This window comes from Halichoerus grypus, chromosome 4 (assembly GCF_964656455.1).
Source record: "Halichoerus grypus chromosome 4, mHalGry1.hap1.1, whole genome shotgun sequence".
NCBI classification, from domain to species: domain Eukaryota; kingdom Metazoa; phylum Chordata; class Mammalia; order Carnivora; family Phocidae; genus Halichoerus; species Halichoerus grypus.
The window spans coordinates 140,204,746-140,227,389 of record NC_135715.1 but is presented as its reverse complement, the minus strand read 5'-3'; the positions used below and the strand labels follow the sequence as shown (position 1 = coordinate 140,227,389).

Sequence of the window (22,644 nt, the reverse complement as noted above, 5' to 3'; positions counted from 1 at the left end):
TTTTCAATTGGAAAGTTTCACACATTTGCATGAAAATATATTCATTATATATTGTGAAGTAAAACATAACAGGTTACAAAGCGATTTAGTATCAAAATATTTAGTATCAAAATATTTAGTATCAGCTCACATACGTAGGATTAAATCCCAAATTCGTGTGTGCGTGTGTGCGTGTGTGTGTATACATACAAACATATATCAGAAACGTAACTGCTTATTTCTGTGTGGCATGAGCTTTTTTTCTTTTTGCTTATATGTATTTTTTCATGAACACATGTCACACACACAAAAAGAATTAAAGTTTTATAAGTAAGAGTTAAATATTTTGCAACCAGCTTCTAAGGGCAATGGGGTCACCTAAACTCTTGATGGAAGAACTATTAAAAAAATGTAAACCTCAAGTTACCCCTGGATCTCTTAGCCAGAGGATAAAACTGGCAATTATTACAAAAAAAAAAAAAAAAAAGGAATATAGCACCAGTCTGAATACAGTACCTAACTCTGGGTCAAAATACTAGAGCTTAACCGCCATGATGCTTAATGAAAGAAGCCTGATGCAAAAGAGTATGTACTGAATGATTCCACTCCTATGAAGCTTAAGAATAAGCAAAACTAATCTCTGGTAGGAAAAAAACCAAAACAAACAAACAAACAAACAAAAACACAACAGTGGTTACCTAGGGAGGGTGGGGAGTTGACTGAGAAGGGGCATGAGGGAACTTTCTGGGGAGACGTAATTGTCTTTATGGGGTGTAGGTTACATAAGCATACCCGTTTGTCAAAGCTATACAGCTAAGGTTAGTGCTTTTCAATGTATGTAAACTTTTAAAAACTATAAATGCTATCATCATCATCATGTGGGGGTAAGAGCTGGTGAAGGTATAGATGATTTAAGGTGGCAGAATACTGATAATTGTTGAGATTGGGGATGGGTACATGGGGGTTCACCACACTATTCTGTTTACTTTGTACATGTTTAAAATTTTCCATGCTAACGGTCTCTTTAAAAAGACTAGAGCTTTAATCCCCTCTCCAGTACTTAATCGGGTGCTTGGCAAATCTCAACCTTTCTGAACCTCATTTTATTTATCTATAAACTGAAGATAATGATCCCTGCACATCTCACTCAAAATAACTCTGGCTTGTTGCCAAATATCCCGTGAGGCAATGGAAATAAAAGTAACTTCTAAGCTGTGAAGTAATACATAAACGTAACAAATCAATAATGAAGATTTGTAATTACTAATAGACTAACATTCCATCCTGGAATGTTTGAGGAGATCATTAGTATATTTCTTTCAACAGAAATATGAGGTGTATCTATTTGTTTTTCAATAATTCCTGCTTGAAAAAATACTAATAGAACTGATAAATCAAAAGGATGGATAACATAAATGTTATTTATATTTACTATAAGATTTATTTTGCATAACTTCCTACTAATGCAAAAATTAATGCCTTAAGAAAAAGTTTGAATGCCTTATACAAACATCAACCTGATGGCTGAGAGAAGATGCCTAAAAGCACACTCCAGAAGGAAGTTGGTTTAGGAACTTAAATGACATAGATAATTCACATGCTTAAAATTGAGGTTCAACTGTTATAAAACCCACTGAAGCTTGACCATCCAAAATAATGTTCACGAGCGCATATAAAATCACAGCATTAGGGATAAGAAACATTACATTCTTAATGTGAATCCATTATACTTAGAACTTAGAAAGCTGGATTTCTAAATATTTGGCTCTTCAATGTTAAGGCACATAAATATTCAACTCAAGGAAGCCCAGTAGACATATGGACCATTTCTTTATTTTATTAACTTGTCTGTTAAGCTAACCTTCGTCAGTTACAACTATCACAAAATACAACTTGTACTGGGAAAGGGAAAGAGAGGCAGAGACAGCGAGAGAGAGAGAAGTGGTGTGACTCTATTCTAATGTCCCAATCTAGTCCCTAAGCGTCAGAGTGTACCGTGAAAAGACTAAGGGGTTGGCCTCGTGTGCTGTTGTTGGTTCAAGTTTCAAAGTAAATAAGCATGCCAGAGGGATGTTTTAAAGAAGCACATTCCAGTTCAAAAATAAAAATACACTTACAAGAAAGTCACTTGGATACATTCCATGGCATTAGTCTTATCTTCAAATAATAGATGTATGCACCGAGTGCCTACTTTCAGGGTTCGAACATCTTTGAAGACCTGGTTAGGCAAACATGCTGCTCTCACGTCCGTTCTCCAGCCTGGCCTTCCTGCTCTGCCTGAAGTGACCTGCTGCACTCTTCCTCAGGCAGCCTCAAACGCCATGTCCGTTTTTTTCCACGCAACTTCCCCAAAAAGTGTTGGCTAACCCTGCCAACTGCTGGGTTTCAGGATGGCCCAAGAAACACCATCTGAGCTGCTGTTTATGAAACTGCTAAACAAAACCATGACTGAAACTGCCCACTTCTTCCTTTGTCATGGTAGAGCACATTGTACAACACCATAACCAAAGTACTGGTCATGTCAAGAAAAATCAAGGCTTCAAGCTAAAACTCCCATTCTAGCTATCACCCTGTTCATAAAACCTTCACCATTAAACTTAGGTTCTGAGTTTATATTTACCCCAGTTTATATGGCCCCCAGTATGGTGCAAATAAAATATAGAACTGTCTAGTTAAGTCTGAGTATCAAATAAACAAGGAATCTTTTAGTATAAGTATGTCTCAAATACTGCATTCTATACTAAACTTTTATACTAAAAAAAAAAATTCCATGTTTATCTAAAGTCCAAATTTAATTTGGTGTCCTATTTTTATTTACTAAACATGGCAACTCGCAGCCCCACCTCCACTATGATGATGGATAAAATCAACATGCCCATAAAGAACACACTAACTGTTATATCCATTTTTGATTCTCTGGCTCTGAATTTATCCTTTTAGAATATACAGCATGTAGATAATATAGCAAACTATGAGAATAAGCAGGATGACATTACTGGGATAACCTCCCTTTGCCCAACTGTGAAACGGAAAGGGTTGGACTAGATCTAAAATTCCATTAAACTACTGAATTCTTAACAAATCTTTACCCACATCAAAGTTAATCATCAATGTCTGAAAACTCATGTCTCCTGGAAGAAGTTTCTTCACCAAAGCACAAAACAAAAAACAAAAAACAAAACCAACCAACTCAATTTGTCATCCACTTCTACTTGTCTTCCAAAAGCATTTCCTGAAACTCAACAGTAACAGTAACAACTTCTCTTGTACGGTGGCTTGAGTGTTCGCCAATATCTGCCACCTTCTATAGATTCTGTCCACAGTCCACTCTCTCAGAAATGTTCAGGGTTGCAGAAACTAATGGTCTAGTCACACCAGGGGCCATTATCACATGTGGTGATCCCTAATGTACTGCTTACCAAGAGGTCAAATTATTTTAGCAGAAGATCCAAAACTATTCTAAGACAGAGTTGTGCCATGATCTCATCACGCCAGGAAGGAAGGAATAGCAGACATCTAATTCATGCTGACCAAAGACAGTCTAGAAGTATTAACATTAATTATAAAGAATGGGATAGGATTTATGCCCTTCTGCATATCTAAATTTGGTTCTATTCAAATGGCCTCAAGTACCAATGTTGTTATCTGTGACATAGAGGGCATCTAACTCAGTCCTATTTGCTTAACAAAAACCATTGACCATATGAGAACAAAAGTCTGCCATTTTTTTGTTTCATCCAAATCATCTTCCCTGTTTACAATGTTTTGGTTTGGGCAAATTATGTTAATTACACTGGCACACTGTGGCCCGTGGGCCAAATCTTGCCCTCTGCTTATTTTGTAATAAAAGTTTTATTGGACCACAGCCATGCCCATGTATTCATGTGCTGTCTATGGCTGTTTGCACACACAACAGCAGAGTTGAGTAGTTAGCGACAGACCATATGGCTCAGGAACCCCCAAATATTTACAACCTGGCCTTTTACAGAGTTTGCCAATCTCTGCTAATCCCTTGCACTCTTCAAGGGCCCAGGGGGCGGTTCTGGTGTAGTAGCTCATAAGGCCAAGTGGAGTTCCAATAGAACACCACTCTTCAGCCTCAGATATCCTTAAGAATCCAAAGGAGAAACACACAAGCGTGGGGATATGAGAAAGCACATTACTTTCTGCTCGGAGTCCGGCATTTCAAAAGGTGGGAACTACATCATGGCAAGCACGCGCACAGGATGCTTGCTGCCGCCGTGACTGGTAGTTCGAGGAAGAAAATGCAGGAGAGCAGGGATACAGAAACTGGCTCCACTTGGTGCCAGCGCCTAGGAAAGGTATTGTCCCTGTTACAGGAATTTAGAATTTAAATCAACACAGTTGTTCTGTGACTTCACTGCTTTAGGCAGGAAGGGTGCGTGATCAGAAAGAACAAGTGCCTTCAAAACCGAAATGACTCCGAGCCTTAAAAGAGCCCCACGTAGGTGCCTTGGAGGACAGATGGCCAGAATGACATATTATGGGCTCTGCAAGGCTCTTGCTGAATTCCGCCTCCTCTGCAGCAATCAAGCATGAAGGGCCCCTTATAATCTCTTTCTGCTCCAAGGAAAGCCCTTGTAAGCAGAAATGGCACACTCACAGTTAATGAAATTTTATGCCATCGAAAATTAAACGCAGATATTCCTCTAGTTGAGAGGATCAGGAAGGAGAAAAAAAAAAAACTCATAGTAACTGTTGCTAAGTTTGACTTCACAATATTGACAGAGTAGATGACTTACCAAATAAAAACTTTAAGAACTGGGACTAATTCAATCCTTCAAACCCTCTTACGGATCACAATGGGCTCTCCCACCGGGACAAAAGCGAGCCGTGGTCCTTTCTTCCCTCCTTTGAGTCTTATTCTTCCATTATGTAGCATCTTCCACTCCCTGAGCCCACCACTCCCTTGTTTGCCTAAAGGTGGGTCCCATGCTTGCAGTCCTTTGGCTCCTGCCAGACAAACATAGAAAATCAACTACACACCCACACCCCTGGACAGGGGAAAGAGACATCCCAGCTCATTTCACTTCCAGGTGAAGCCAGAACTCAATATGTTCATGCCTTTTTTATTCAAATATTTGGTGGACATCTACTATGTGCCAAGGATTGTGCTTAGGGTTAAGGTTCAAGGGTAAAAACAGACACAGACACAACCTTCTCATGGCATTGACAGGTGATGGGAGCAGAAAGGGCAGTTATCAGATAAATAATCCCATAGAGTCTAAGGTTATATTATAAATGAATCCGAATCTAAGATGAGGAGTCTATACACTGTGTTCAGTGCTGTGAGGGTGAACGGCTGGAGTCTGAGAACAGAAAGAGGAATCCTCATTCAGGATCTGAGGAGGCTTCTGCTCTGCACAAGTGACATTTAAAATGAAACCGGAAGCAGGAGCAGGAGTTGTTCAAGTGAAGAACAGAGCTGAGGAGCATTTCAGGCAGAAGGCAGAGCAGGTGCCCAGCGCCCTGAGGAAGAGGAAGTGTGGCCTCATCAAGGGAAGTGAGAGTGAGGCCGGAACGAGAATGGAAGGCTGTGACCAGGGCAGTGAAGGATTAGATTTGAATATACAAAGACCACTCTGTGTGTGAGGTAGTCCTGAGGGGCAGGAACAGAAGCAGGGTCAGGAGTTGTGGAGAAAGGATGACCCCATGACCTGGTTGGGGGGGCGTGCACAGTAGGTGTGCAAAACAGTGGCATGATTCAAGACATATTTGGAAAATAGGATCAACAGGAGATATTGATAAATGAGGGAGAAAAAGGTACCAAGGATGTCTCCCAATTTCCTGGCATGAGCTCCTGGGTATATAGCTCACCATTTACCAAGACAAGAAATACTTTGGGAAGACACTATAGGGTGAAGCATCAAGAATTCCATTTTGCGGGGTGCCTGGGTAGCTCAGTCGTTAAGCGTCTGCCTTTGGCTCAGGTCATGATTCCAGGGTCCTGGGATCGAGCCCCGCGTCGGGCTTTCTGCTCAGCAGGAAACCTGCTTCTCCCTCTCCCACTCCCCCTGCTTGTGTTCCTGCTTTCACTAACTCTCTCTCTGTCAAATAAATAAATAAAATCTTAAAAAAAAAAAAAAAAAGAATTCCATTTTGCAAACCACACAGCTTATCTGTAAAGAGCACAGGAAGAGGGGCACCTGGGTGGCTCAGTCGTTAAGCGTCTGCCTTCGGCTCAGGTCATGATCCCAGGGTCCTGGGATCGAGCCCCGCAGCAGGCCCCCTGCTTCGCGGGAAGCCTGCTTCTCCCTCTCCCACTCCTCCTGCTTGTGTTCCCTCTCTCGCTGTGTCTCTCTCTGTCAAATAAATAAAATCTTTAAAAAAAAAAAAAAAAGAGCACAGGAAGATTTACTAGCTTCTGTGTAACCTTTTATGGTCTGTTTTCATCATCTGTAAAATGGGAAATATGGTAAACCTATGTGGCTATGACAGAAAGAGCATATGCATTTAAAACACATGGCATGATTCCCGGGACACAGTAATCTCAAAAAAAAATTGTTAGTGGCTATGATTATTTTTTTACACTTGAAGTTTGAAGTGTCTGTTGGTGACCTCAGGCAAGATGTCCAGTAGGCAGTTAGATAACTTGGCTCTGCAGCTCAGAACTCTCTCCTGCTGGGAGAGTCCAGCTATGAGATTATGAATCAAACACCTTGTTACAGATTTTATAATAGCAGCTGGAGATTTACTTGTAAATTGACTAAAAGGTCAGTGTCTGGGTATGAACTGCATATAGATGGCACCCAAAGCTATAGAAAATAGAATAATTTGATGCAAAAGTGAACTCTAGGGAGAAAAACTGAGGGGCGAAGGAATGAGCCTGTAGGGAGTTACTTAAACACAAAACAAAGATGAAAAGTTGAAGGAAAGCAAATAGATATAAAAGGCGTCTGTACATTTTATTCTATTTCTCCAAGCAGAAAAATGGCAATCTTAAAAAAGAGAGTCAGTTACTCCTTACATATTGAAGTGTACACAAAGATATATTTGTAAAAATATTCACTGTAATCTCATAATAGCAAAAATGACCTCAAGCAACCTAAATCAATAATAGCAGACTGATTAGGTAAAGTATGGCACATCTATGTAAAGGAACAAATGTATAGCAATAAAAATCATGCCATAGATGATTTACTGGAAAAAATGTTCACATTTTACTGGTACACCAAAAAAGTAGGTTACAAACTAGGATGCATAATATACAATAGAAAAAAAACCCCAGAGAACAAAAAACACCAGAAGAGCAAACAATACCAGAAAATCAATAATAGTTGATTCTAGATAATGAGATTTCAGATTATTTTCTTTCCTTGTATTTTTTTTCAAAATATCAGCATGAGGGCGCCTGGGTGGCTCAGTTGGTTAGGCGACTGCCTTCGGCTCAGGTCATGATCCTGGAGTCCCGGGATCGAGTCCCGCATCGGGCTCCCTGCTCGGCAGGGAGTCTGCTTCTCCCTCTGATCCTCCCCCATCTCATGCCCTCTCTCTCTGTCTCATTCTCTCTCTCAAATAAATAAATAAAATCTTAAAAAAAAAAAAAAACAAAAACAAAATATCAGCATGAGTAGATGTTAATTGTACAGACAGAAAATGAAACAAAGCAGAGAACTCTCATCTCTCCCTCTAAAACATCTGACACTCTTAGTCCTCAAATCCCCAAACCAAAATGCTCAAGACAAATAGTAAGACTGAACACTTGATACAAATGTCTCCATCACAGTAAAAGGAACCTGACACTGTTGTATGCATGGAGAGTGATATTTACTGATCCTTCCGTAATGAAATAGAACCACTCTCCACCAGCGCTGTGCTTTTTCTAACCTTAAAACAACCAATGTTAAGGTTACAAATTGGATTACATTCTTCTTGATCTTCAACAATATGCATCAAGAGACAATCACAGAAAAAATTCCATTTCATTATAAAAAGATAAAGCCACACAAACTTTCAGTCTGTACATACTTATGTAGTACCATCACACCCACACAACCAAACCTGAAATTTCTTTTTTTTTTAAGGGAAGAATCACGTATTTGAAAAAAAAAAAAAAAAAGGATTTTATTTATGTATTTGGGTGTGGGGGAGGAGCAGAGAGACAGGGACAAGTAGACTCCACACTGAGCACGGAGCCCAATAGGGGGCTCAATCTCACGACCTGAGCCGAAATCAAGAGTCAGACACTGGGGGCGCCTGGGTGGCTCAGTCGTTAAGCGTCTGCCTTCGGCTCAGGTCATGATCCCAGGGTCCTGGGATCGAGTCCCACATCGGGTTCCCTGCTCAGCTGGAAGCCTGCTTCTCCCTCTCCCACTCTCCCTGCTTGTGTTCCCTCTCTCGCTGTCTCTCTCTCTCTGTCAAAATAAATAAATAAAATCTTTAAAAAAAAAAAAATAAGAGTCAGACACTGAACTGACTGCACCACCCAGGTACCCCCAAACCTGAAATTTCTTTAAAAGGAAACATTAAACATTTTCAGAACACCTTTACTTCCCCGCAGTATTTTTAAAATTTTTCAAGAAAATTTAGGGATGCCTGGGTGGCTCAGTTGGTTAAGCATCTGCCTTCGGCTCAGGTCATGATCCCAGGGTCCTGGGATCGAGCCCCGCGTCGGGCTCCCTGCTCAGCGGGGAGTCTGCTTCTCTCTCTCCCTCTGCCTGCCACTTCCCCTGCTTGTATGCGCCCTCTCTCTCTCTCCCTGACAAATAAATAAAATCTTTAAAGAAAAAAAGAAAATTTACATTGCCCCTCTGCTAAACCATAAATAAGCTTCATAAAAGCAGATTAGACTTTCTCTGATATAAGCAAAAGAAGAAATTTTCCTCATATCCCAGTTTTTGGTGTCCGTGCCATCTTGGCCAAGTCCCTTAGCTTTTCTGAGTCTTGGGTTTCTCACCTAAAAGCGGGGGAAATGTAACTTTCCCCATGGGAGCTTTCCACTTTGGAGGACCACGGCGGCTGCATGGGTCCAAATCTCTCTACACATCCTTCCCAAAAGACGACGAAATCTACAAGATGGCAAATATCTTCACAGGCCCCAAGGCATTTGTCACGATTAGGGGCACAGAATACCACAAACTTCAAATTACCCGTCAGTGTCGGAAGAAACAAATTTCTAGAAGAGCTGCTTCTGCTGCTACACACCAGTGAGTGTGAAGAGAGGCACGTGTGCAAGGAGAACAGGGGCACGGAGGGGACTCCAAATCACCCCCGAAGAGGGAAAGTCATGCGCCAAGTGTCCACGGAGCACACATGGCCTGAGGCCTGGTAGCTCTCAGCCCCAGCTCCACGGAGCGGAAGGGCTTGAAGGCGAGAGAGAAGTGTTGCTTCTGGAGAGAAGGAAAGAGAGGGAGTGGTGCTAAAGCACAGAAGGAAGAGAGAGAAAGTAAGGTGCCTATGGCACACCAGAGCCTCGCCATCCACCACCACCAGCACACATTAGAGAAACGGCACCTGACAGAGATGCGAGCTCCTGAGCCAGCAAGAGCACCACTGAAATGCTTGGGAAGAGAAAAACATCAGAACCCTACCAAAGAGCTGCTGAAAACTCTCCCCGCCCAAAGCAGAAGGAACCTGAAACGACACTCCAAACTGACTTAAATATCCTCATAGAAGCATTTGGAGAACTGAAAAAGCACCTAGAATCAGAAATACAAAAATTAAACCAGAAATGGATGAGGACAAGAAAAGGAAGAAACGTAATGAGAGGTGACTGACTTCAACAAAGACAATGCAGAAAAAAGACAAAAGGACTTTTTCATCAGAACGGAAAAGTTATAAGGTGTGAGTTGAAATAAGGAACATGGAAGAAAAAATCTAAAAATGACAAAGCAGGACATAGTAAAGAACTGGGCATGCGTGAGAAATGGTGAGGGGCTGGGGGCACGATAGCACAGGGGCCGGTCACAGGGAGATAAAGTTGAGAAGCGAGACTGGAACCAGATTCATTCATTCGACCCACACTTTTGAGCATGGAGGGCACAGCTGCTGGTGGCCGTCGGTGGAACTGGCCCTAGCCCTGTGGGGAAGACAGATGGGGAGTCAGCACCCTAGAGTAAGAAGAGTGATATAATCAGACTAAACAGCGAGGGAGGCAACTCTAGAAGCAGAATGGAAGACATTCTGGAGCATGGCGAGACTGGAAGGGAGGCTAATTAGCAGGCCATGATAAATAATTCTGAGATAAAAGCATCAAGGTTTCCTGATGACCCCACATAAAGAAGTCACCAAAGCTTCTATTTCGGGAAACTGGAGAATGACTCCATAGTAGACGGAAAGAGTTTCTGCTCCATGTTGGGCACGGCGGGATACGATCTAGAGACTGGGACCTTGGGAGAGGGCAGGACCTGGAGACCTTGGGGGTGGTCACGTCTCTGGGGGTAGGGGTGGCTGCTGGACATGCAGAGATGGCGCACGGGTAACTGAGGGCTCACGCCTCCAACGACCATGCCAAACTCTGGGCACTTCAATATTTAAGGGGCAGAAGAGGAGGAAGAGCACTGGAGGTCGAACAGCAACAGGCATGGAGCCAACAGAGAAGGTGCCCAGAAGCCACCTGAGGAGACATTCGGGAAATGGCAGCCGGTCCCCAGATACAGACTGTATGGAGATTGATGAGAGTAAGGGCTGAAAAACAGGAACCTCAGACAGCACCAGTGATCCCACTGAGAAGCAGTGTGGGGTTGAGGAGTGAATGGCACTTATAAAGGAGAATCAGGAAATGCTCTCACGGTGAAGGGAAGAAAGAGAATGGCGACACACACTGGAAGCTGGATCAAGAGAAAAGCTGGGAGTGGAAAGACAGGTGGGGGCCAGTGGTAAGGCCAGAACTGCAGAAACGCCAAAAGGAGGATAGAAGACATGGAGCAAGAGAGGAAGGAGCCACGGTTCTAAGTGGGAGCTCCCCAGTCAGCTTCTGAAGTCAGGGTCTCTTCCCAAACCGTGAGGGCTGTGTGTCCATGGCACGGAGGCCAGCGTCCCCAGGACCCAGGAACAGCTCTTCTTTCTTTGAATCCCGGAGTCGAACACACAGCTGCAGGCCCCAGTTCTGCCACTCCCCGCCTGTTCCCCTTGAACACACGCAACCTAACTCACCCCAAACTCAGTTTTCCCATCAGTAAATTAGGTATAACAATACCAGTCACACACACCCCCACCTATGTCATGGTGTCACTGTGAGGCCCCCAAACACAGAGTGTATGGATGTACAGAACAGCCCTGTGCATAAATCACTGGATCTAATTATTCCACGTATACTTGTTTCTCGCTAGAGCTAGTGTTTGCTTAATCTGTGTGCATCCCACACAGGGTCAGACACACGATTTTGTACAGGTGTTTCCCACACACTGACTCGGACTAAGAACCGACCTCATCTTCCTGAAGGGTATGGGGCTGAATTGTTTTCTGTGTCCCACACCACTGCCCAGTGAAACCATCATCTTCAAACCTGGGGTAGGTTCCCAGCCTGAGTTTTTAGTTAAGACTCCTAGCAAACTGTGACAGAGTCCAACAACACACACTTTGTAACAGCGTTTTCAAATTAGCAGAAGTGCAATTATGAAAAGGTTGCCATATGTTACAGTCAATGACTTTTTTTTTTTTAATTAAGAAGAAAACAGTAAGAAATCATCCTTGCGTACTTAGCCATTGCGCCTAGAAAAGGCATCTAGAGAAAATCAACCACCCATCCCAGCGGAGCGAGGAGGCAGGGACGCCCCACGCGGCTCTCACATGGTTCTACAGAAACCTGCTAGCAGCGGAAGACATGCTTGAGTTCTGTCGAATCATCCAGTAAGAAGCAGAGGCAGTCAAATCCATCATGTCATTTCTCACTTGCATCCCTGTTAGCTCTGAAACAGAGCATACTCTGGAAAAGTACATTTTAATATGGCTGCTACAGACTTACGTACTATTCAATCAAGATCTTTTTATTACAGAGATAATATTGCATCTGTAACTTAGCACTCTGTGGGGAGCAAAAATAAGACATGTAGAGAAAATATTTTTTTTTCACTACCAAAGAAGAAAATTATTTTTGCTGTTCTATACAGTACAGTGGGGCTCATACATTTTAAACAACCTAGATAAGTTTTTTTCCATTTGAGGCAAGTCTCAGTAGTGATTTAAAATTAAATTGTTAACCAAGTGTCAGGAACCACGAAATAAGCATAAGCAGTCGCCTCCCTCTGAATAGCAAACACCAGGATATGCAGAATCACGTGAAAGTATAAAACCATACAGTAGCAGCACCATCTACTGAACGCCTTCAATTCAAGAAAACGATCTACTACCTCTAACATCCAAGGGGAAAATGTTAGGACTGTTATATTATTATTATTCTCTTATTATAAAAAGATACTCACTTATTCATTCATGCAATACGGCAAGCATCTATTACATGTCAGACATACTGCTGGGAGCTGGGAATGTGGTGTTAAGCCAAACAGACTTGCCCTTGCTCTTCTCATGGACCTATGGTCTAATGAGAGAGAAAAAAAATAATAATAATAATAATAATGAGCAGCTAAGCATATGATTATGCTCAAAGGAAAAAAGACCTACTACTATAATAAAAAAAAATAGGAGGGAGACTTAACTTGAAAGGAGGAAAAGGTTTCTCAGAGAAACTAGCATTGAAGCTAACACTGAAGCCAAAGAAGGAGAGGACACTCCAGACAGAGGGAACAGCATACGCAAAGGGTCTGAGGCAAGAAAGAGCTGGACATACCAAGGACTGGAAAACGACTGGCAGCATTTAAGTGGAGAGTGGGAAGGAGAGGAAGGCATGAAATGAAGTGGCAGTTGTAGGCCAGAGCCAGATAATTTGGGGTCAAATGAAAGATCTGGGTTTTGTTTTGTTTTCTAAGATGGGAGCAGAAGAGGATGAATTTGGGATATATTCTAGAGATGAATGGATAGGACTGTTCAATCTGGGTGGGGAGTGCAGGAGGGAATGAGGCGCCCAAGGCGATCCATCCCAGGTTTCTGGCTGGAGTAACTGACTGAATGGAGGAACACAGCACGAGGCACAGGCTTAGCTGCTACGCAGGGGATGAAAAGATTGGTTCCAATCACAATGTTAAGAAGTTAAAGATGTCTTTGAGACCTCCATATGGAAAAGCCAAATAAGTGGTGGGATTCAATGACACAGAAATGTAATACGTGTGCCGTGCCACTATTAACAACCTAGACTAGTAGCTCAACTGGGTAAAGGTTGTCCAGCCTTCTTCGGCATCCCCACCCTCTTACTCACCTCTGGATACAGTCCACTCCCAGGCCAAGGAGCAGATCAAGAAGGGGAAGACAGATCATTCCTAAGAACTGTGAACAGTGCTCATTCTCAATTACAGCAATTTACATTCTGAGGAAGGAGAGCAGTCTTTGGAATAAACCAGGTGCAGAGCACTGAAGATTTTATAAACCTTTATATATGCTATCAATTTTATATATCTTATAAAGTATACACATATATGACTGCATTAATAAAGTACATGAAATATATATAATTTTAACAATATTCTTATATAAATAAATTTTATATAAGAAAATACAAGCTGGGGCACCTGGGTGGCTCAATCAGTTAAGCATCTGCCTTCCACTCAGATCATGATCCAGGGTCCTGGGATTGAGCCCCACATCATCCGGCTCCTTGCTCAGCAGTGAGCCTGCTTCACCCTCTCCCTTTGCTCCCCCTCCCCCCTCAGCTCATGCTCTCTCTCTCATGCTATCTCAAATAAATATATAAAATCTTTTAAAAAAATGACTACATTTTTTAATGTTTTCTGTGGTTCATGTAGTATGTATATTGTTCCACAGTAAAAAAAAAACTTAAAATTATCATTTTTTAATATTTAAGATAAGACTTAGATGATTAAGTAAGCTCATCTACTATTTCTTTGATAAAAACTTAAGGCATCAATATCCTACTCACATTTTGGCCAACTGGCAGTATTTTGAAAAGCACGACAAAATGGTATGAAATCACTTATTGTATCAACCACTGATTCATGGTTTCAGGTTGTAAGGGACTTCTAACCCTTATCTGATCCCTGGGTTGATTTTTTGTTTTTTAACCAAATTGCTATGATTCAAAATTCTTTGTTCATTCAAAATTTCCACCAATTTCATAAGAGCAAAAACTGCAGAAGCAGGCTCACCACGCTTGACTTCTGGCAGGGCGACATTTAACAACGGCGAGACAGCCAAATAAAAGATGACGTCATCCACATCTGCTGATTCACGCAGAAAGGGGGGAATTAGGAGGAGCAGACAGTGAAGCCAAGAGCGATATGGGAATTGTGATTACATTTTACTGGAAAGTAGGCTGCTGAGCTAGACAACTGCTCAAAAAGGTTACTGGTAGCCAATGAAGAAAAAGGAGAAGGCGGCTATTTTGTGAAATGAGATTAGAAGAGTCAAACAGTATTGGTGAAGCAGGGGAGTAAAAAGCAGAGTTTTAGCCCTGAAAGACTGAGACTGAGCATTCCCTTTTCTTTCTCTGAGTGCACACTTCCCATATCTAACCCACTTAAAAACATAGCTTCTCAGTCACACTTTCAGAAGATAAACTTTAAAATCATCTTAAACCGGGGCGCCTGGGTGGCTCAGTCGTTAAGTGTCTGCCTTCGGCTCGGGTCATGATCCCAGGGTCCTGGGATCGAGCCCCGCATCGGGCTCCCTGCTCAGCGGGAAGCCTGCTTCTCCCTCTCCCACTCCCCCTGCTTGTGTTCCCTCTCTCGCTGTGTCTCTGTCAAATAAATAAATAAAATCTTTAAAAAAAAAAAATCATCTTAAACCCACCTTTTGTCCAAGCAATCACGCGAACACCTTTTTAGAGCTCATAATAATAAAACTTTTTAAATGGCTAATACACAATATGTGGCCACATAATTTCTAGAGTAAAATGTGTATCCGTGCAATACGTGTTTAACTGCCGTAAATATAAATTTCTACACTGAATAACCATCCATGCAGAATGCCATTAGTACCTTTAAGGCATTGAATAGAAACGAATTAAGTACTTACTCTTAAGCCATGCCCATTTTCATAGAACTAAATCCCTAATGTGAAGAAAAGCAAAAAATGATTGTAATCCACTGTTGTCACATCATTTATTCAATAACTGTTTCTTGAGTACCTACTATGTTGTATTAGGAACTGTGTGAGACCCAATGAGTAAGGTAATCAATTACTGAACCAAAATTAAGACACTGAGAAGTATGAATGGGACCATGGAGACAATTATTAATGACAGTGGTATAGAAATAATAATAACAAATATTAACATCAACTTTCAATAAGTAATAATTACATGACTGGTTCTCTGCTAAGCACTTTTTAAATTATTATTTTTAATTGTGGTTAAAGACACATAACATACAATTTGCCATCTAAATCATTTTTTTAAGATTTATTTATTTATTTTAGACAGAGAGAGAGCGAGGGGGTGGGGGGAGGGGGGAGAGAGAGAGAGAGAGAAGCAGACGCCCCGCTGAGCACATAGTCCTATGCTGGGCTCAGTCTCATGAACCTGAGATCATGACCTGAGCCAAAATCAAGAGTCAGATGCTTAACTGACTGAGCCACCCAGGTGCCCTGCCATCTAAATCATTTTGGACTGTATGGTACAGTAGTGTTAGGTACATTTACATGTTGGGCAACCATTACCACCATCCACCTCCAGACTCTTTTCATGTTGAAAATTGAAACTCTGCACCCATAAAATAATAACCCCCATTCCCTTCTCTCCTGAACCCCTAACAACCACCATTCCACTTAAGAATTAAAATTTCATAAGTATAGCCAATAATATACTTCTTCTATTTGAATCCACACATGTTTGCGGGGTATCTTTTTCAACTAAGGCAACATTAAAATCAAGAATCAAAATAAACTGTACTTAGATTTCTGTAAGACAAAGTATTAAATCTGGATTTTTTTTAAAAAATGAAGTATATTAAATTACTAACATTTTAAAGAACAGAAAGGTTTTACTGTAAAATTTTAAGGATTAACCTCATATTCCCTAACCTTTGTAAAATTTCTATTTCATGTTTTAAAACTTAACACTATGGCACATGTATAAAATTTATTAATAAATATCATACTTTGGATGTAACATGCACAAAAACTTTTTAGCGATGTGGTGTACAACCAAAAATGTTTGGGGAACCGCTGATAAAAAGGTCTGTGGTCCCGTTAATGGGAATCAATGAAAGGAGGGACGGTGAGGAGTTTGTTTCCGAACTGTTGAAACATACTGAGTTAATGTGTCAAGTAGAAGATCAGGTTGATGTACCCAAGAGGCGAAAGGACATGTAAGCCTAGAGTGCAGCTGAGAAACGGAATCTATATTTAGAAGTCATCTGCATAGCAGTGACCAGAAGAGACATGAGAAGGGATGAGAAACATGAAAAAAGAGGACAGCAGAGGCCTACACAGAGGGGAGTCCCTATATTTAGAAAGTCTAGGAGAAAGGAGGAGATCTAAAGGAGACAGGGAGCTAGGAGGAAAGCCAAAAGAATACATAAGATGGATACCATAAAATGAGACCACAGTGTCAAAAGTTGTAGAAAACTAAGGCATTGAGAAAAGACCAGTCACTGGATTTGGCTGCCAGGAGGTCATTTCAGTCCTCTGAGAGCATTTTCGGTGATGGGTAGTATCAGAAGCCTGAGTCAGATCTGACTGAATGGTGAGGAAGTGGAGATAAGAAGTGAGTGGTCCACAGGGAAACCTGGTGATGATGGGAATGAAAAGAAAAGAAGAGCGATGGATGGAATGGCTTGGTCGCAAGAATTTTGCCCCTTAAGAGGTATTTGGCAATGTCTGGCAACACTCCAGAGTGCTACTGGCATCTGGTGAGTAACGGCCAGAGTTGCTGCTAAACATCTTGCAATACACAGGACTGCCCCCTACAACAAAGAAATATCCAGCATAAAACATTGATGGTGCCCAAAATATCAATAGTCAATCATTGAGAAATTCTACTCTAAAAGATCAGATAGATCTGAGCATTTTCATATGGTAAGAAGCTACCAAACTTAAGTTACAAAAAAAAAAGAAAGGATGTATTGACAAATCAGGGTCTCACAAGAATGGGAAGGTAAATGACTAAGGGCAGAAACAGGTGGATGAGCATTGGAAAATTAAATTACTAACATTTTAAAGAACAGAAAGGTTTTACTGTAAAATTTTAAGGATTAACCTCATATTCCCTAACCTTTGTAAAATTTCTATTTCATGTTTTAAAACTTAACACTATGGCACATGTATAAAAGATCCCATGAATAGGGATGAAAAGACAAGTTACAGACGGAAAGAAAATATTTGCATATCTGAATGAACTCTATGGATGGATTATCAATGTCAATTTCCTGGTTTTGCTCTGTACTATAATTATGGAAGATGTTACCTTTGGGGGAAACTGAGTGAAAGGTACACAAGATCTCCTGTACATTTTTTTGGCAATTTTCCATGAATTATAATGATCTCAAATCAAAAAGTTGTTTTTTTTTTAAGTAACTACTTGTCTGTCTAGCTATCTAGCACTTTGGTAACAAGCCAGTGGATTATACTAAAGCCTGAAATACTGTTTATTTAATAGAGCTGAAGTCTGGGAAAGTTGACAATTCACAACTTGTAAAATCTTCAATAATGTTAACCTGAATTGAACAGGTATCCTCCCCCTCTCCATAATAATTCAGATGTAAGTGCAAAAGTTGAGAGTGTTGTTGTTGTCATTATTACTATTTTACTATCCAAAGCAGTGTTATGACAGACCACAGAAACTGAGTAAGTGATATGACTTCAGATATATATAATTAATATTAAGACCTGTTAGGAAAGTATTTGCATTTTCTCCTTTTAATCTAATGCTGAGTGAATATTATTTTTAAGACTATAAGATTAGTATTATTCAAAAGCTAAATAAAGTAAGTTATAGAGAAAAGGAGAAAAACTAGAGAACTATTACTGTTTCAATATATAGAGTGTAAGAGCAAGAGTATTTTCAGTGTCTCTAGAACTGCACCTACTGCGAATAATAATACTAATTAATTGCTGGTACTTATAAGGTACTTCTATGTGTTAGATACTATGCTAAGCTCATCATAAGTGGATCATCTTACTTAACACTCACAACCCATGAAGTAGGTATTGTAATGAAAAACGGGAAAACAGGGAGATTAAATAGCTCATCCATGGCCAGATCTCTTATGACGACAAAGCTCCTGCGACAACCACTGAACATCCAACCCCTGTCACTGCTCCCACACGTCATCACCACCTTACACCCAGAGGGCAAGGGGTCCCCCAGTATGGCTCTGAAAATGTGAGAGAAATTAAGGGCCCCGGGGTTCTTGATGAGGTTTTTAATCTGACACTAAGCATTTTAAGGACCAACTGGATGGAGTAAGTAATAATATTCACCATAATTCCAATTATTCTGGATGAATTAACATTGAAAACAGAACTGCCAGAAATGAAGGTGTCCTGCTTACAGCCCACTGAGAAGCCTTAACCAATTCAGAGGAAGTAGCCAAGATAAAATAAGGCCAAGTAAAACCAATGGAAATGGCCACAAGTCTCAAGAGAGCAAGGCCATTTTATAGGAATTAGAAACAGAGTAGCTGTTAATCTAATTTCTAATTTCACTTTTACCATGTATTTCATTTCTGAAGGCAATTCAAGGATTCCTTTGAGTATTTTCTCATCTTTTTTGTTTTGTTTTTACAGGAGAGCTCCTGATTTCAAATCTATCCAAAGACTGAAGAAGCAACTCTTCCTATTTCTACACTCATAATATCAAACATGTTTCTTTAATCAGCTGTGTTTAAAGGGCTTCTAGAACTGTAAAGAGTGTAAGATAATTTACAGTTACCAATATTAAGAAAACAAATACATTCCCGGCAGTATACCACAGACTGTTTCTATTCAAGCCATTAGGAAACCTCTTATATAATTGTTATCCAATGTCAGCTACAATCACAAATTATGATAGTTTTTTTTAAAAATGACATATGCTGGGGTGCCTGGGTGGCTCAGTCATTAAGCGTCTGCCTTCGGCTCAGGTCATGATCCCGGGGTCCTGGGATCGAGGCCCTCATCGGGCTCCCTGCTCGGTGGGAAGCCTGCTTCTCCCTCTCCTACCCCCCCACCCCCGCTTGTGTTCCCTCTCTCGCTGTGTCTCTGTCTGTCAAATAAATAAAAAATCTTTAAAAAAAATAAATAAAAAATAAAAATCACATATGCTGAGTCACTGTGAACTGTTTCTGAGTGAGAGCAGTTAAACAAGGACACCCAAGGCTCAGGACAGGCCCTACCTCCACCACATAGCATGGAAAGGCACTGAGCAGGGGTACTGCTGGGACTACTTCTGGAAGACCAATTGGGAGCCGTTAGTCCCAAATAAGGTAGTGGGCTGAGTGGAACCTCAGTGTTCTGGGAATAAGGAGCACCACCCATGTGATTCCAAGACAATAGAAACAAGAACAAAATATAACAGGTTATTTAAACCCTGAGAACAAAAACCTAAGCAACTTAGTAAGTATTATCTCTGTAGAGTGGAGTTGAAATCATCCTATACCTGTCCTTTGAATAATCTCACCTGGGGGTAAATTCTGCTGTCCACGTGAGGGACCACGCATGATCTCTGCTTCAAAGGAGGATGGTCAGGAGCTGATCGTAATGGCTCAGATTCTCTCTGGCACCTTTCAAGTTTACACATATTTCATGCATTATATGCATCCATATTTTGTCTATTTGACTTTTCCAAGAAACCCAATACACCAATGAAGATAGGATAGAGTGAAATTACAAAACCTAGGCTAAGCTCTAGGTCGCAAAATAAATCAAACTGAACCTACCTGTTGTGGTGAGATTACTGATTGCTTCAGGATCCATTCTCCACTTTTTCCTTTCAGAAACAGAAACCTCCACAAGTTTTAGCTGGCACACGATCAGCCAGCTAGTCTACAATTCCCAGCCTCCCTTGCAGCTAAGTAATGGCTACTTGTTTCTGCTCAAAGGGATCTGAGAAGGAGGTATGCAATTTTGCGTCACAGACTTTAAAAAAGGGAATTGCTTGCCCACTCTACCCTCCTCCCCAGTCACCAACCTTCCTACAGGTAGGGCGCAGACGTGGTTCTAGCCAGCCAACTTCTAGCCTGCAGATGAGGACAATATTGTAATGGTAGCGCAACATGATAAAGCCTCGGTCTCTGAATGACCTCTTTATCAGGGGTTCTCAAACTTTAGTGTGCCTCAGAATTACCTGGCTTGGCCTACCTCCACAGTTCCTGATTCACAATTTGCATTTCTAGCAAGTTCCTAAGTGATATTAACACGACTGATCTGATGCAACAGGCTGGGGAGCACATCTTGATAACTAATGAACTAGACATGCTCTTTCATTAAGATGAACACTAGCCACATTGTTTACTGAGCACTTCAAAGGTGGCTAGTGAGACGAAGGGACTGAATTTTTAATATTATTTCATTTTAATTAACTTAAATACCAATACTTGATTTAGTTAATGAAAAACCTGAGTATGTGAAACTACTTTTTTCAACTGTAAATTTTATGACATCTAAATACAGACCAAGTATTTAGGATGAAAATTCAGTGTCCAAGCCGAGATGTGCTGTAAGTGTAAATTACCTCCGACTTTGAAGACTTAGTAAGAGAGAAAGAACATGACATATTTCATTGGTACCTTTTCTCCTGAGTATATGTTGAAGTAACATTTTGACTGTATTGAGTCAAATAGATTATGTTATTAAAACAAATTTCTAGGAAATTTAATATTGTGACACGTGTGGCTCACATATTTTTATTGAATGGCTATGATCTAAACTATATTATATGAATGAGAGAAAGTGGGAAAGAGATCATCCATCTTGTTTGGGTAATTAGCTTTATTTGTGTCTCTTTGTAACAGCTGCTTAGCCTAAACCCTGATTATCCTCCTCTGCAAAATGTATAATTTCCAAATTCCTGGTGGTAAACGTACTATGCTACCACTCCCTTTCCACTCATCCTAATCCTCCTTTCTTGTTTTATTCAACCTCAACTGCACAGAACGGATTAATCACCATCTTGAAATGAGACACATTCACATCTCTGGGCCACATGAGCTGCCTTCATTCACTCATTCTTCATTTCTAAGCTATGATAGGTGACCATGAACCCATCACCTGCTGCAAAAATTAGACTTTACCATAACTGATCTACCCAAATGGCCCTCCCAGTCTCAACCTCCTGGTTCCTGCTACCTAAGGTAACAGCCGTCCTGAATCCTGTATTCACCATTCTACTACTTTCCTCTCTATATATTATCATCTCATCTATACGTACTCCTAAAACCTACAGTTACAATTTTAGTTGTTTTAAATTTCTAGAAAAGGGAACTATATGTACTATTAAAATTTTTTTCATTTTATATTGGTAAGACTCATCTATGCTGTAACTTTCATTATACTTTATTTTGATTTGGGTATATGTCCTATTGGGTACATTTACTACAGTTTATTCATCTACTCTCTTAACCCACAGACATTTTGGGTTTTTCCAGGTTTATGATGTTGTATACGGTGCTGCCATAAGTACTTCTGCACATATTTCCTGGTGCATATGTGCAAGAATCTCTTTTGCATATATACTTAAGAGTAAAAATATTGGAAATGTGGCCCTGAGATAATGCCAATACTATTTTCTAAGGTACTTGCACCATTATACTAGCAGGTGTGAGATCCTCTGGATCTGCCCTAGCACTTGAAATTAACAGATCATTCAAATTTTCCAACTGAATGGGTATAAAATGGCATTTCATTGGAGCTCTGAGTTGTATTCCAAATCACAAATGATGCTGAACATTTTATATATATATTTTTTGGCCATCTGTGCTTCCTTATCAGTATCTATAAAATACCCATGCACATCCTTGCCCATTTTTCTAGTGGTTGTTCATGCTTTTCTTCTTGATTGGTAGGACTTTGTATATTCTCAAAAATGATCAGTTCATGGCCAGTCTTGTTTCATCTATACCCCTATTTCCCCACCCACAAATTATACTGAAGCAAATCTTAGGCATCATATAATTTCAATAAGTCTCTTTAAATGAACAAAATTCTTAATTTTAATATAGTCCAATTTGTCAATCTTTCTTTTATGTTAAATGTGTGGGTTTTTGTTTTTTGGTTTTGGTTTTTATATCTTAAGAAATCTTCTCTGAAGACTAAAAGTATGAAAACACTTAGGAAATCCTTTCCTACCCCAAGTCTTAAGGTTTTCTTCCTGACATTTAAGACTCCAGAAGGAGTTGATTTTTTTTTTTTTTTTTTTTTGGTATATGGTATAAAAGTGCAAGGTGAAGCAGCAAGTGCTGATGCAGAAGCTGCAAGTTCTCTAGAGGATCTAGCTAAGATCATTGATGAAAGTGGCTACACTAAACAAGAGATTTTCAGTGTAGACAAAACAGCCTTATAGTGGATGAAGATGTCATCTAGAACTTTCATAGCTGAAGAGGAGAAGTCAATGCCTGCCTTCAAAGCTTCAAAGGACAAGCTGACTCTCTTGTTAGGGCTTAATGCAACAAGGTGACTTTTACTGGAAGCCAATGCTCATTGACCATTCTGAAATTCTAG

At 40.5% G+C, this 22,644-nt stretch overlaps 1 protein-coding gene across 5 annotated transcripts in view; it reads right to left on the bottom strand.

The window, feature by feature from the left end:
• OSBPL6 (oxysterol binding protein like 6) overlaps positions 1 to 22,644 on the bottom strand; it is a 201,215-nt gene that overhangs the window by 134,697 nt on the left and 43,874 nt on the right. The window lies entirely within an intron of this gene.